Raw genomic sequence first — 14118 nt, 5'->3', positions numbered from 1 at the left:
TTACAATTGAAATTGAGGCATGGATGGGCTAAATAAGTTGCCCAAGATCACAAAGTAAATTGTTGTGGGATGGAAAATGGTATTTTTGTCACCAAGAATGTATTTATTTAATTTCTAATAATAACCATCAATTTTTAGGGCATCTGTTTTTCAAGCTCTGTTCTACAAGCCCACTGTCTTCCTGGCTGAACATCCCTATGATTGCTCCTGAGAGAAGATGGAGCTGTAGCCATTTCCCACCAAAAAAATAAAAATCATAGCATGGAAGAGAGAAGACTATGCCAAGAGATGGGAAGAAATTCAGTTCTGATCATACTATTTGATCCTTGAATTTAGCCCTGCTTGAATCCAGATTCCACTAAAATTTTTTAATTATATGAACAAATTCCCATTACTTGCTCAAGCTAGTTTAAATCATGTTTTCTGTTACTTGTAATGATACTTTAGTGGAGCCAGACTTTAAACCCAACTCTGCATGACTTTAAAGTTGATGTAATAATCTATATATGAAAGTGCCTTTCAATGGTTATTATACTGAGGACAGAGGAAGTTCGAGGAAATCTTCACTAATATCTATTGACTTATAAGTAAAAGATACTATAATTTCCTTCTTCTATTAATAATGAGAAAATTGTCTTGTAAGAAATCAAATGTATGCAATGTGACAATTTATTGAGGAAATGCAAAAGTAGTAGCTGGCTTTCTCAAAATGATAACTTACATTATATATGAGTTTTTCATCATTAATGCCATTATAATTTTCTGTAGACATGGGGCAAATTTTACTTGAAAGTCTCCAGTTAAGAGAGATCTCAATGTTATTTATTTCTTTTTCCAAAAGCAATCCTCTGATATGTGACATTTTTCCCTGCTAGCTGGAATTATGTAACTGTTTCTTAATAGGAGTCACATATAGGGCCCCTTTGCTTTACTTCTTTTCTTTCTAGTGCCAAATCAATATATTCTAGTAATGGGACAGATGACTCTGTTCTCCTCCTCCCTCCACTAACAAGGAAATCACTTCACCTCATTTAGACTCTTCAAACCTGACCTCATATTTAAGCCATCAGAATGAATTGGAGCCAAAGGAAAAATGACTATCCTCAAAGACACAACCCTTAGCAAGGCTGATAAAAGACTTTTGCAAGTGGCACATGAAGAATTTGCTTCTCCTTGTGCTGGATGAAAACACAGTGTGTGTTAATTTTTGAATGATACTTATGCTTCCTAGCTCCAAAATGAATAAAGTTCTGTGACTGTTAAGACACTCATTCATTAATGCCCTTGGCACAGAAATAGTAGCAAATCTTGTGGCCCATGTACTGTACCCACCTTAGCCCGACTGCTGGATAGTTTCTGTATATGACTTCTCTGACATTGTGTGTGTGTGTGTGAGAGAGAGACAGAATTTCTTTTTTGTCACCCAGGCTGGAGTGCAATAGCATGATCTCGTCTCACTGTAACCTCTGCCTCCCAGGTTCAAGTGATTCTCTTGCCCCAGCTTCCCAAGTAGCCCAAATTACAGGCACCCATCACCACGCCCAACTAATTTTCATATTTTTAGTAGGATGGGGCTTCACCATGTTGGCCAGGTTGGTCCCGAACTCCTGACTCCAAGGGATCCACCCACCTCAGCCTCCCAAAGTGCTGGGATTACAGGTGTGAGCCAACACACCTGGCCCATTACTTCTCTGAAGTTAGTGCCAGCCATTTACTGAGCAATGAGTAAACATGGGAACAATTAACAATTATGTGTAAAACATGGCAGCAACATAAAGCAGATGTAGTGAGTTTGCAGAAAAAAATCCCAAGACACAGAACTGCTTGATAAAACAGGCTTAGCAACTAGCTTTGATTTCATTTAGATTCTTCATTTTTCAGGCTTCCAAATATTGCCTCATTACTGCTCTGAGTATCGGTGCTGCCTCCTGTAGGCTGGGGGATGGAAAACAATATTTTTCATATGTAAAGACTAATTTTACTGTGAGATCTCTTAATGTATCAGTTCTTGACTTAGACCTATGTGAGGTATGGAGTTGGGAGGGAGTAGAGGGAAGGTATGGAAACTTTACAGGGTTGAGTAGAGGCCAAGAGACCAAGACCTGTTTATGCAAAAGATCAATGGGCAGTTAATTGCCTTGAGACCTCTGCCTCAATTTTAACTTTGCATCCTTGCCTAGAGGGAAAAGAGTGGAGCATTCATTCATTAACCTATTTATTGAGAGTCTGTGATTATCAGTCACTCTAAGTGGTGGTAGTAAGGTGAAGGTTTAGGGAGGTAGAGTGAAAAGAACAAAATGATTTTTATCCTGAAGAAAATCATAATGAGTGGAAAATTAAAACATAATTTTTTAAGTCAATGGAATAGAAATACATTCAGGGTATTTGAAAGTTCAAAGGAGCCTCCCATCATTTCTCCCCATACTCCAACCCCATCACACACACTTTCACCCACTAAGACTTTTCCAGCTTGGATTCCTTCCTTGAAATACCATTCCTCACCTGGCTCTACTTAGTTGACCAGAAGTACTTTAAAGATTATATCTTTATATTTTGTATTTGCAGGACTTGAAATATAGTGAATATTCAAGACATCTTCGATGAATAAAATACTGTCCAATCCCTTTGTTTTATAGATTGGTTGATGAAGACATTGGGTGAAAGGACTTTGGGCCAATATTGAACATCTACAGTTTATTTAGTGCTGTTTTTTGTTCACTGGCCTATCTACTCCAACCTGTCTTTTGTCTTTACATCACATGACTGCCCAAGGTGCTCTCTGTTATAATACATAACAGTCCAAATATACATTATGACAGACAATGCAGCTGCCCACATCTGTCAGATGGCTCCTTCTGTGACAACCGAGGATAAGAATTTTTTTCCTCCAAGAATTGAAACTAAGACTTCAAGAAACTTTGACAGTTAACTGTATCACCCTCAGTGGAGGAATAAAAATCTCTTTGACATCTAAGACAAAATGGCCATTTACCATCTATCCAAAAACTCTAGTGAGGACAACCATACTTTCTGAGGCATGTTGAATAGCTAAATTTTAGAATTCTTTCTCACAATTGGCTGAAATACGACTGAAGTTTCACAGATTTATCCTTCTTCCTCATGATGAAACTAAAGATGTTTGTTAAGTGTTCTCTGTGACAAGTTGGTCTGATTGGACCTTCCATAGGATTACATATTCCCACATCCCCTCATGGCATGGATCTCATAAGGATGGATCTGAAAATCAAAAAGATCACTGTTTTTATTTAAGTACTGATGGCGCTATACAAATACATATAAATATGTGGGTTAAAAAAAGGAGGTGGATGTAGCATGGCTGTAAGAAGAGTGAATATTCTAATGACCTGTCTTGAGTGAAGCTGATGAGACTTTGAGTATTACTGTACCTGTTAAGGCTATGCATCTTACTTAGAGAGAAATTTGGAATTTGTTATTTAAAAGTAAGTTTAAATAGAGTACTAATATCTAGGAAGGTCAAGTTTGTTAATTCAACACAAATAAAAATCCAAGTCATGGTCATTCAGGACACATAAAGTCAAAGTAATTTCAAATAAAATTACTGCTTGACTGAATGCTTAAACAATTTTGGATTGCTGGAGTAAATCAAAAAATACTCATAATGTTAGCTCATTAGATTCACAGAGAGATGTGCTGATTTAATTCAAGCGTACTGCTGTTCATTTCAACTTTACCTTCTTTTCTTTGGATTATTAGATGCTTTTGTTAATCCTGTTTGACAAGCTGCATCTAGTCTTGTGAATTTAACCCTTTTGTGAATTGTCTTTGCTATTAAAAATTCTGTAACTATCAATCACTTGAATCATGTGGAGTCATGAAAAATGTCTGATCCTTGAATGCACATCTTTTCTCTCTCCATCTTTCTATGTACAGAATAAATTAGAAGCTTATCTCTGATGTTAATATTTTTGATAGTTTAAATATGTCACTTTACATATGATTTCTATGTAAAAATTATTTCTAAATATGATAAAATTAATCCCAGAGTTAATATAGGTTCAGCTGATATTTTGTCTCAGCTATTATTTTATAGCTTGGTGAACTATGGGAGATTTAGGGTGAAATCTTAATTTATTGTTGTCACATAATGTTTCCCTCTATATAGGAAAAGAGAATATTGTTAAAAATTACAAAATTACCCTAAAAAGAGGATCCCCTTTTTTCTTTAAGATATGTACAAGTTCACACTCAGAAAAGTTGAATGTTACGTATATATCTCTGGTATTTTAGGTTTTTCACTTTGGGGACTGCATGATAATTCTCAGTAAATCCATTTGAGAAAAGATCTGTTCCTCTGTTTAAGAATTGTTTAAAGACTGCAGTAAATGGTAGTGTGGTAGTAGATAAATTCTATCCCCTGCTTCACCTCTAACCACTGCACTCTTAGACCATGAACAAGTTTGAAAAATAAACTATCATGTTATATTCAATTATTAAGTCAAGTGGACATTGTAATCTACCCTCTCCCTAATGTGTCTGCCTCCAACATATGAAAACCACAATAGCTTGACCTCAAGGATTCAGACTGTTGAATTTGCCCCTACCAAGCAGAGGTGGTGGACAGCATTATGAGTAATAGTTGAAAATTGTTTATATTTTTATTTTAATAGGGAATAAAGAGAACTATAAAAATCCTTTAACTGTTTCCTCCTATCTATTAGTGTCTCAAAATTTTTGACTCATAGCAAGTAGAAAAATCACAAGATTCGCTTCAAAACAAAAATATTAAAACCTCAACTGCATGGTTTTCTATGATGTAATTCAGTTATTATAAACTCTGCTTTGTCTCATAAGAATACAGTTATTCACTAAGAATATTCAGAAGAAAGGAAAAATAAACATATAAATGTTAATATTTGTCCCATTTCAGCTTTGCGCAACGGCAGTATTGCAGCCAATGAGGTTTATCTGAGGTGCAATTATTGCTAATTGAAAACTTTTCTCAATACCCCACCATGAAGACTTAAAATACAGTAGGCATTGGCAATTTTTGACAGTCTTTACGGAGATTGAATAATTAAAAAAAAAAAGATTTGTCCCATTTCATACCTCATCTAGCATGGTTTATTTTCCAATTGCTACAAACATAGCCATTTTTTCTCTAGAACTCTTTCCCCAGGAGACTGAATTGTAGAGATAATACTGATTGGAATGATTTCCATTTTATACTTAAAGACAGCTTCTTAGGTGTTATAAGAATGGTAAAATATAGACTGTGTCTAAACAAAATACAGCAAACAAATGCAATCTTGGGGCTATCTGGGCTTAAAAAAAGGATTTTCTATTGTAATTAGCTAACCATTTCAGAAAAAAAAATAATAATGTCTGAGTTAACTCATTTAATCTGACCATCTATCATTGTCATTTTAAATATCTATATCGAGTATTTGGGCACAAGTTTTGTTTATAGGTACATGAGAAAATATAGCATATAGTTAATATATTAAACTGGCTGTCTTTATATCACAGCATCATTTATTTAATCTATTATGTCATTTAACCAAAACCAAACATTGAAAAGCAAGCATGGATATTGTAGTTTTTTTCACAGAAAAAAAAGCTTGACTATTATTTTTATGAAGTTGCAATGAATTACAATTTTCATTCACACCTCATTTCAAGAAAATGAGCAAAGGATATTTATAGACACGTTTTTGATAGATACCTCAGTGACAATGGAAGTCACTTTTAAATTATAAGGTAAAATGTGAAACTAATAGGTGAAATTTGACATGTTAAGAGTTTCATCTTCCTCAAATATAAAGATAAGAACCAATGTAGTTTGAAAATAGCACAAGTCTTTCACTATCCTATGGATAGATATTTTGGAAAACCTATTACTTTTACAAATTAAATTTAGAACTCCACTGCCTGGTTTTTTCTTTGTTTATATATTTGTATTCCATCTTATCTTAATAAAGTTTTAAGAGGAAAACATCTTTATGATTTACATTTTATTTTCCAGGGTGCTTCAGTAGGCTACATATTAGTAAATCTATCCTAAATCCACTTATTTTTCAACAAATATTAATTATTATGCAACAGGAACCATGGGAGGTAATGGAAATAGAGTAGTAAATCAAACAGACAGAGTCTTCATTCTGAAAGAATAAGAGAGATGAACATAAATGCTAGTAGAAGAATAAACTGTAAGTTGGGGTAAATGCTATGAAAGAATAAAAAGGAATGAAGAAAAATGTGTGTGGGGGGGTGGAATGAAGCTACATTACATGTGGTAACATTTCTTTGAGAAATGGATATTGAAATATTGAATTAAATAGTTAAATGGTGGTAGTTGCATAAAAACTGTAATAAAGTGAATGACAAGCAGAAGAACTCAGTGAAGAAAAATGTGGCAGGCATATAATGAACAATAAAGGTATTGTTGTATTGAGCAACCCACCAGGGAGAAAGCAAGAAGGATCAGATTCACGAAGGCACTTGAATTTTTATTCCAAGTGCAACAGAAAGGCTTTCAGCAGAGAAAGGAAAAGATCTGCTTCAAATTTTAAGATGATGTGTAAGGAAGGCGGCAAGGGTGCAAGCAGGGAGATTGCTTGAGAGGCTGCTGCAGAAGTTCATATGAGGATTGACATGATAGACAAATGTGATAGCTTTAGACAAGGAAGCAAGAGAAATTCATAATATATTTAGAGGAAAATTGACTGAAACTTGAATCATTGAAACTTTCTAACAAATTGGATGTCACGGTGAGCAGGAGGCAAGAACAAACCGGAAGAAAAAAAAAGCTTCTAGGTTTCTGCCTTTAGAAATTTGGTATATGATAGAACATTTACTGATATGTGGAAAATTGGTAATTTAGTAAAAATAAAAGGTTCTGTTCTGCATTTTGAGTTTGACATTTTTGAGGCATCCAATTATGGATATTAAGAGTTGAATTGGAATTTAGAACCCAGAGGAAAGATTTGGGCTATAAATATATATTTTTTATATTATCAATACATGGGTTTTATTTGGGATAATCCTTTTTTTCTACTGATAATATGATCATATGTTCAGGATTAAGTACAGCCCCAGCTACAATTCAAATCATTGTAATTAGTGGAAAAGAATATTTAGGGGCTCATAGGTTTCTTGATATTTTCTCAATAAAACTAGATTATATCCTTTGTAGAGACATGAAAGGATCTGGAGACCATTATCCTTAGCAGACTAACACAGAAACAGAAAACCAAACATGGCATGTTCTCACTTTTAAGTGGGAACTAAATGAAGTGAACAGATGGACACATAGACAGGAACACCACGGAATGGGGCCTATTACAAGGTAGAAGGTAGGAGAATGGAAAGGATCCGGAAAAATAACTAATGGATACTAGGCTTAATATCTGGGTGGTAAATTAATCTATATAACAAACCCCCATGACACACATATACCTGTGTAACAAACCTGCACATCCTACACATGTACCCATGAACTTAAAATGAAAGTTAAAAGAAAAAACTATATCTGTGGTTACTTAGCATTTTCACAAGAACAAATTTATAGAGTTATACAGAATGATACAAGACACAGTTTTTCACAAAATAGTATAAGACACACAATAATGAAATTTTTCCTTTTGCTATGAATAGTCAAATCATGCTATCAAGTATGAAGTCTCCATGGATTAGCCTAGAATACAAACTTTCATTAAACCAATTGCATTTATTTCTATTAGCACTCATCCTTTTGAATTCTGACTGCTTGAATTCAACAATTGATCAGAACTTTCTAAAATTATAAATTTTATCTTCTTACCAATTTCCTCTTGTCCTTAGATAACAATTTAATGAATGGAATATCATGTCAATGAAAATACCACTTGTTCCAGGAGGTACATATAAAATAGCAATTTCACAATGGCAAGAATATTACACAATAAATTCATCTGAGTAACCAACTGAATAGTTGATTAGAATCCCAGATTTTGTTTAAATAGATAATATGTTATCATTACTTAGTTTAAAAAGGTTTACTAACTTCCATCATGTGATAATTTATTTTATGCACTGGAGAAGTCATTAGGGAAACAAAAAGTAAAGAAATAATTTATCAGCATTCAAGGGTTCAAATGGGAAATTGAAAGGTAGCAAAAAACCCATGTAATATCATATGATAAGGACAATAATAGTAACATGTGTAAGTAATAGTAACATGTAAACATAGTAACATGTAATAACACATTAGAAAAGTTAGTGGCATGCCTACCTAAGTAGCTTTGAAAGATAAGTCAGAATTCACAAGAAGAGTAGGGAGAATATCACATGGAGAAAACAGTGTGAGCAAAAATGCAGATGTGGCCACAGGAGGAAAGCTGGTCCCTGGGCCTCCTACCTTCTCTTCCCAAACTCCATTCTCTCACACTTCTCTTCTTTGGCCACTCCTATGAGCTCGGTATGATCACATTGAACATGTAATCTAAATTCATGAAGGTGAAACTGGGAAGAGGCTGGTATAGTACATGGATGAGGGTTGGCATCATTTAGTGAAAGAACTGAAGGATTTCTGGTGCCAGGAACATGGTTTAGAAGAGGGAGACACACATTATCCCAGTGAACTTGTCTCTTGCCCTGACTGAAGGGTGGTACTGGCTGCAGTCACCTACATTTTCTCTGCTTCTGAGATATATTAGTGTAAATGCACACTCTCAATCCTTAAGATATTTTTCCAAGTGCTAATATTGATAACAGTATTCTCCGTAATAGAATGATCAATGATGGTTGCCTAAGACAATGAAGAATAAATAAAATTATTTAAAATAAGTGAAGAGAATGTAGCCTTTTCAGCAGTTTATATTCATTTTAAAAATTATGCTTCATTTCCTCTTGTAACTTAATAAAACTAAATGTAACAGGATGTTTTTTTCTTAATTTTTAACAAGAATGCAACACTTTTCTCTGAAAGTTTTGATAGTTGATATTGTCTGTCATCTTCCTTGTGGGAAAACAGTTCAATTAACTTATGTATTAAAAAGTAATTTGCTACAAGAGAAGAACACTCGTCTTTATTCTATCTCATTTTCATAATCCTTTGAAACACCCTAAACATAATGGAAAACAAATAAATATGCCAGACAATTTATAGAGTTACATAGCAGTCCATCCTCTTTGCTCACATGTATTTATTTTGCCATTTCTGCTTGAATGTTTTATCCTCTGATGAATGCAGTATTTTCTAATTATTTTGAAGAAAGCCTAACAGAGATAGGATTAATCCATTAAACACGGTCTTGTTCCTGCAACTTTGTTACCTATTTTAGAAATTTAAGTCTTGTTATCACTTCAGTTGATAAACATGTTAATAAGAAATTTGACTGAGAAAAATAAAAGCATAAGAAAGAGATATTCCCTTGACACAATAGAGTCCTCTACAAATGATTTCTTATAACTTTTCTTGGGTGAAAATTCTAACAAGTCTTCACAGATTAAATTTCATGGTCCCCTAATAAACAATCCTATCTTTACTTTGATACAACTAATCACAGAAGCCTAGCCAATGTATTATCTATAAGGATTTTTGTCCTCAGTTGACATTTACTTTTCAGATTGTAAACCAAAAATAAAATTCTAAGCTATTCAACTAACTGAATGGAACCCACCTCTTGGCCAACAAGATCCCCCAGTCTCCACAAAAAAGAAAAACGTTCAGACCCTGACAGGAAGTGGGAGTTGAACCGGCCTCATTATACCCTCCTCCCTTTGTTGCTTCCCTTTTATCTTAACTACTAATGTGAAGGTCCAGAACTCCTGACAATAATACAGCTGCACTAGGTTGCCATTCTTTAAAAGAAAGCTGTTACTTGAGTTCAACAATTGATCAGAACTTTCTGAAATTATAAATTTTATCTTACTTCTTACCATTTTTCTCTTGTACTTAGAGGCAACAGGGTTTACATTTCATTAAGTTTATTCCCACATCCTTGGTGAGATTTGCCCATGATTTCAGACTTTTCCTGGAGAAATAAACCCTATTCCCAATTCAAAATGTGATGGATTTTGAGAATTTTGGATCGGGAAAGACTTATAAATGAATTCTATTTTATTTCATGGGCATGTAGCACAGGATAAAGTGGCAAGAATCTTCAACTGCTATATATTTGCCATGATTGTGAGAGCTAAAGAAGGAAAGTTTAATGTTTCTCAAAGAGCAAAGACAAACATATTTCAGAAGTCTGAGGATCAGCATCACTTAAAGAACAAGCTGAGGAGGCCGGGCGCGGTGGCTCACGCCTGTAATCCCAGCACTTTGGGAGGCCAAGGCGGGTGGATCACCAGGTCAAGAGATCGAGACTGTCCTGGTCAACATGGTGAAACCCCGTCTCTACTAAAAATACGAAAAAAAAATTAGCTGGGCATGGTGGCGCGTGTCTGTAATCCCAGCTACTGAGGAGGCTGAGGCAGGAGAATTGCCTGAACCCGGGAGGCGGAGGTTGCGGTGAGCCGAGATCGCCCCATAGCACTCCAGCCTGGGTAACAAGAGCGAAACTCCGTCTCAAAAAAAAAAAAAAAAAAAAAAAAAAAGAACAAGCTGAGGAACAGGGGATCCCTAACAGAGTCAAGAGACTGAAGGAGGATAGGTTTATGGGAAGGAAGAAGTGATGAATAGTGTGAAATGTCATCTAGTGGTCAAGCAAGATGATCTGAAACATTTTTCTTTGTGTTTATGAATATGAGAATTTGGATGACTTTATAGAGAAATTTAAATAGAATGATAAATAGGAAATATAGAACGTCTAAGAAACTCAAATAAGAGAACTTTTAGAAGAAAAAATGCGTGTAAAGAGAGATATTTGTTATATAAACTTGAAAGAGCTCTCTGAGAGGATTAGCCACATCATCTTTGTGTGTGTATTGATTGGGGTGGTTTTCTGCTAAAAAACTGAAAATCTGCTAGACAAATTCGAAAAGAGCTGTGCCACTACATCATGTCTTTTTAAACATGTACTCTACTACTTTAAATTTTTTATAAAAAATTTAAGTAATTTGGCTTGGCACGGTGGCTCAAGCCTGTAATCCCAGCACTTTGGGAGGCCGAGGTGGGCAAATCACAAGGTCAAAAGATTGAGACCATCCTGGCCAACATGGTGAAACCCCGTCTCTACTAAAAATACAAAAATTAACTGGACATGGTGGTGTGCGCCTGTAGTCTCATCTACTCGGGAGGCTGAGGCAGGAGAATTACTTGAACCTGGGAGGCAGAGGTTGCAGTGAGCTGAAATTGTGCCACTGCACTCCAGCCTGGAGCCTGGCGACAGAGACTCTGTCTCAAAAAAAAAAAAGTAATTTTTACAGAAGTTTTACTTGATTTTACATAATTTAAAAATGGTATAAACAGGCCATGATATTTTTATCCTATTTTAATGGGTTTATTATTTAACAAGTTCCTTACACCAACACCTTTATCTAATTTAATGAAATATTTAATAAATTTTCAGCTTAATATATAACTGATTCAATGTATCTAATTATTTGTTTGTTTATGATGATATTAATAAAGCAAAAATCCTAAATAATAATAAAAATGTGTTTCTATCTAGCCATACTTTTTATGTGTACTGTACTTAGAGTTGCAGACAGTGGCAGTTCATAAACTCATTTCAGTGTACCAGTTTTTCTAAACACTGATGAATAATATAATTTTTCCCCTGCTCCCAACTCCAAAAGCTTCCTACTATTTAATTCTATTCATGTGTTATAATCCACACTTATTCCCTCTAATTCTGTTACTTTTGCCTTAAGTTGTAAAAGTGAGAACAACATAATTCTAAAACATAACCTAGACCTTAAGTGCTGAAGAGTTTCTTGGCTTCCATTATATGCCTTACCCATACATCCATATATTAAATTATTTCATAAAGTTAAGGTCTGTACATTCTCGCATAAACATCATTGATGCACAAGGTCTGGAAAGAGAATAGGAGGGGAAACAACTAAGGTAATCTGTGAATTCATTCAATCTGTTTATGGCTGAGCCCACTGAACTTTATTGAGGAAAAGTCATGCACCTTGTAACTAAAGGCTAATCTCCAGAACGAAGAGCCCCAAGTGGTCTCATAGCAAGACTCATCCCTTATCCTCTAAATATATAGATGTTTGCACTGAAGAACATGGGTGAGGAAGTATAATAATTGATGATTTTGAGAAAAATGCACTCTTTTCATGGAAAATTTTCAACATATTGTGATCTAGAAGCAAGTAGAGCAGACAAAGAATTGGATATGTGTTGAGTGAGTACTAGACAGAGATGTATGGACCAAATAGAATGCCAAGTATTTACATTTGGACAGTATTGCACCACAAATAAATATATGCAAGATAAGTTACTATGCAAAATTAAAGATGACAGTGTCCTCAAACACCCAGATTTTAGGTTAAAGGTCAGTGTTATCTCCCATTTTCCAGAGTCATATAGTGCATTCATCAAACGTTATTGATTCTTGGGTGATTAGCCCAGTCATGGAATTTTTCAAGGATGCTTTACATTAAATTTCTATATGATTTAGGTCACAAGTTTGTTCCTATTACTTCCTTACATTTTATATGCAATATAAACAATATTACCTGTTGCTTAATTGTTACTGATGTTTGTCATTATTTCATCTAACATAAATATTTATACAAGTGAAACAAGAAGCTCTGTAATATGGGAACTGAATGAAGCCACTACATGGAGAATGATATGCATTCCTCAGAAACCATGTGTAGTCAGAATTTCCATGTTCCTACAACTTAAATTTGACTCTGACGACATACTGAAATCCATAATCTTATTGCCACTTCTTTTTTTCCCTTAATTTAAGAAATTGGCATAAAACACAACTCTATTGCTAAAGAAATTTGAGTTTTCTAAAATCCTAGTATAAATAAGATTTTAAAATAAAGCAAAACGAAGAATAATGTATATGGCTTTGGACTTCTATAGGCCTGGATTTCCTGAGAGACTTTATAATCTGTCTCCAAAATCTGGGCTCTGCTACCTATTATAGGCTGAAATCTATATAAATAGTGTATACAGACTACTTCTTATTGTTATATCTCCATTTAATAGCCATAAATTATTTTGGAAGCTCAAAGTGTCGAGATTTGAGAGAGCTTAACTGTTCACTGAGAGTAATGACAAGATACAATGCTTAGAAAATTGTGTTTGTGTGTGTGTGTGTGTGTGTGTGTGTGTGTGTGTATTCTTCACATACATCATAAGAAAATGAATATTTAAGTGGCACTATCATTAATGTTCTAATTCCAACAGATTTCTGGACTTTCAGTATGACCTTTTAGCTTTTGTTCTCTTTAAAGAAAATTCATAGTACAAGACCTGTGGAAAATTTAATTCATTCTCAAATACTCAATTTCCTTATAGTTTCCTGTACTTGTCATTCTCCTGAACACAGACAGTATACTAAGTATAAACAAGGTGATTTCTAAACTTGAAGTAAAGGGAATGATGAGATACTCTTTCACACTGATATGGGTAGAAATCACCCAGCTCTCAGGATGCTTGAGGAATAGACCACTGGTAGCTGATAAGAACACTGAAGAACTAGGAATTTATCAGATCTTATTTTCACTGCAGATTCTAGTATAACTCCTCATGATTAAAAATACCTATTGTTATCAATTCCTCAAAATTTTTATCTTTATATTTCTAATCTCTGTATATCTGAAATACTTGTTTTAAATGAGAAAAATAATTTTCTTTAAATCTAATCACTCATGTAAAAAGTAGTTTTTCTTGTCTTAGTGATACTCGTTGATTTTCTAGATGCTCCCTAACTTGCTCAGTAGGCATATGGGTCATTCAACAGATACACTCGACTGGCTTTATTTGAAAGGATCTATAAAAGGCACGCACTGCTCAGTGAAGTGCTCTCTGCATCCAACCTCAAAGTAACATTCCAAAAGAATTAAACCGCTGCAGAGCATCTATGCTGCCTAGCTACAAAAAAAAAAAAAAAAAAAAAAAAGAGAGAGAGAGAGAGAGAAAGGGTCAGGAACTAGGATTTCTATGCTTAAAAGAAACATATTAAGTTGTAGTTTAGGCAAATGTTTTATCCTGTTTTAGTTTTGTAGCTATAC

The 14118-nt window shown here is 34.4% G+C and overlaps 2 non-coding genes across 2 annotated transcripts; one reads left to right on the top strand and one right to left on the bottom strand.

Annotated features, from left to right (window-relative positions):
• Positions 1-4907: 4907 nt before the first annotated feature.
• On the top strand, positions 4908-5048 carry LOC116554695. Its single transcript, XR_004270278.1, has one exon. It is a non-coding gene; the product is annotated as a U4 spliceosomal RNA (small nuclear RNA).
• A 5853-nt stretch (positions 5049-10901) lies between these two features.
• Positions 10902-10963, bottom strand: LOC116554349. Its single transcript, XR_004270179.1, has one exon. It is a non-coding gene; the product is annotated as a U7 small nuclear RNA (small nuclear RNA).
• Positions 10964-14118: the final 3155 nt, after the last annotated feature.

The sequence above is a fragment of the Sapajus apella genome, unplaced genomic scaffold, assembly GCF_009761245.1.
Source record: "Sapajus apella isolate SASKATOON/1434 unplaced genomic scaffold, GSC_monkey_1.0 scaffold1, whole genome shotgun sequence".
Taxonomy (NCBI): domain Eukaryota; kingdom Metazoa; phylum Chordata; class Mammalia; order Primates; family Cebidae; genus Sapajus; species Sapajus apella.
The sequence above is the reverse complement of the archived record's forward strand: the minus strand, read 5'-3'. Positions and strand labels throughout refer to the sequence as shown.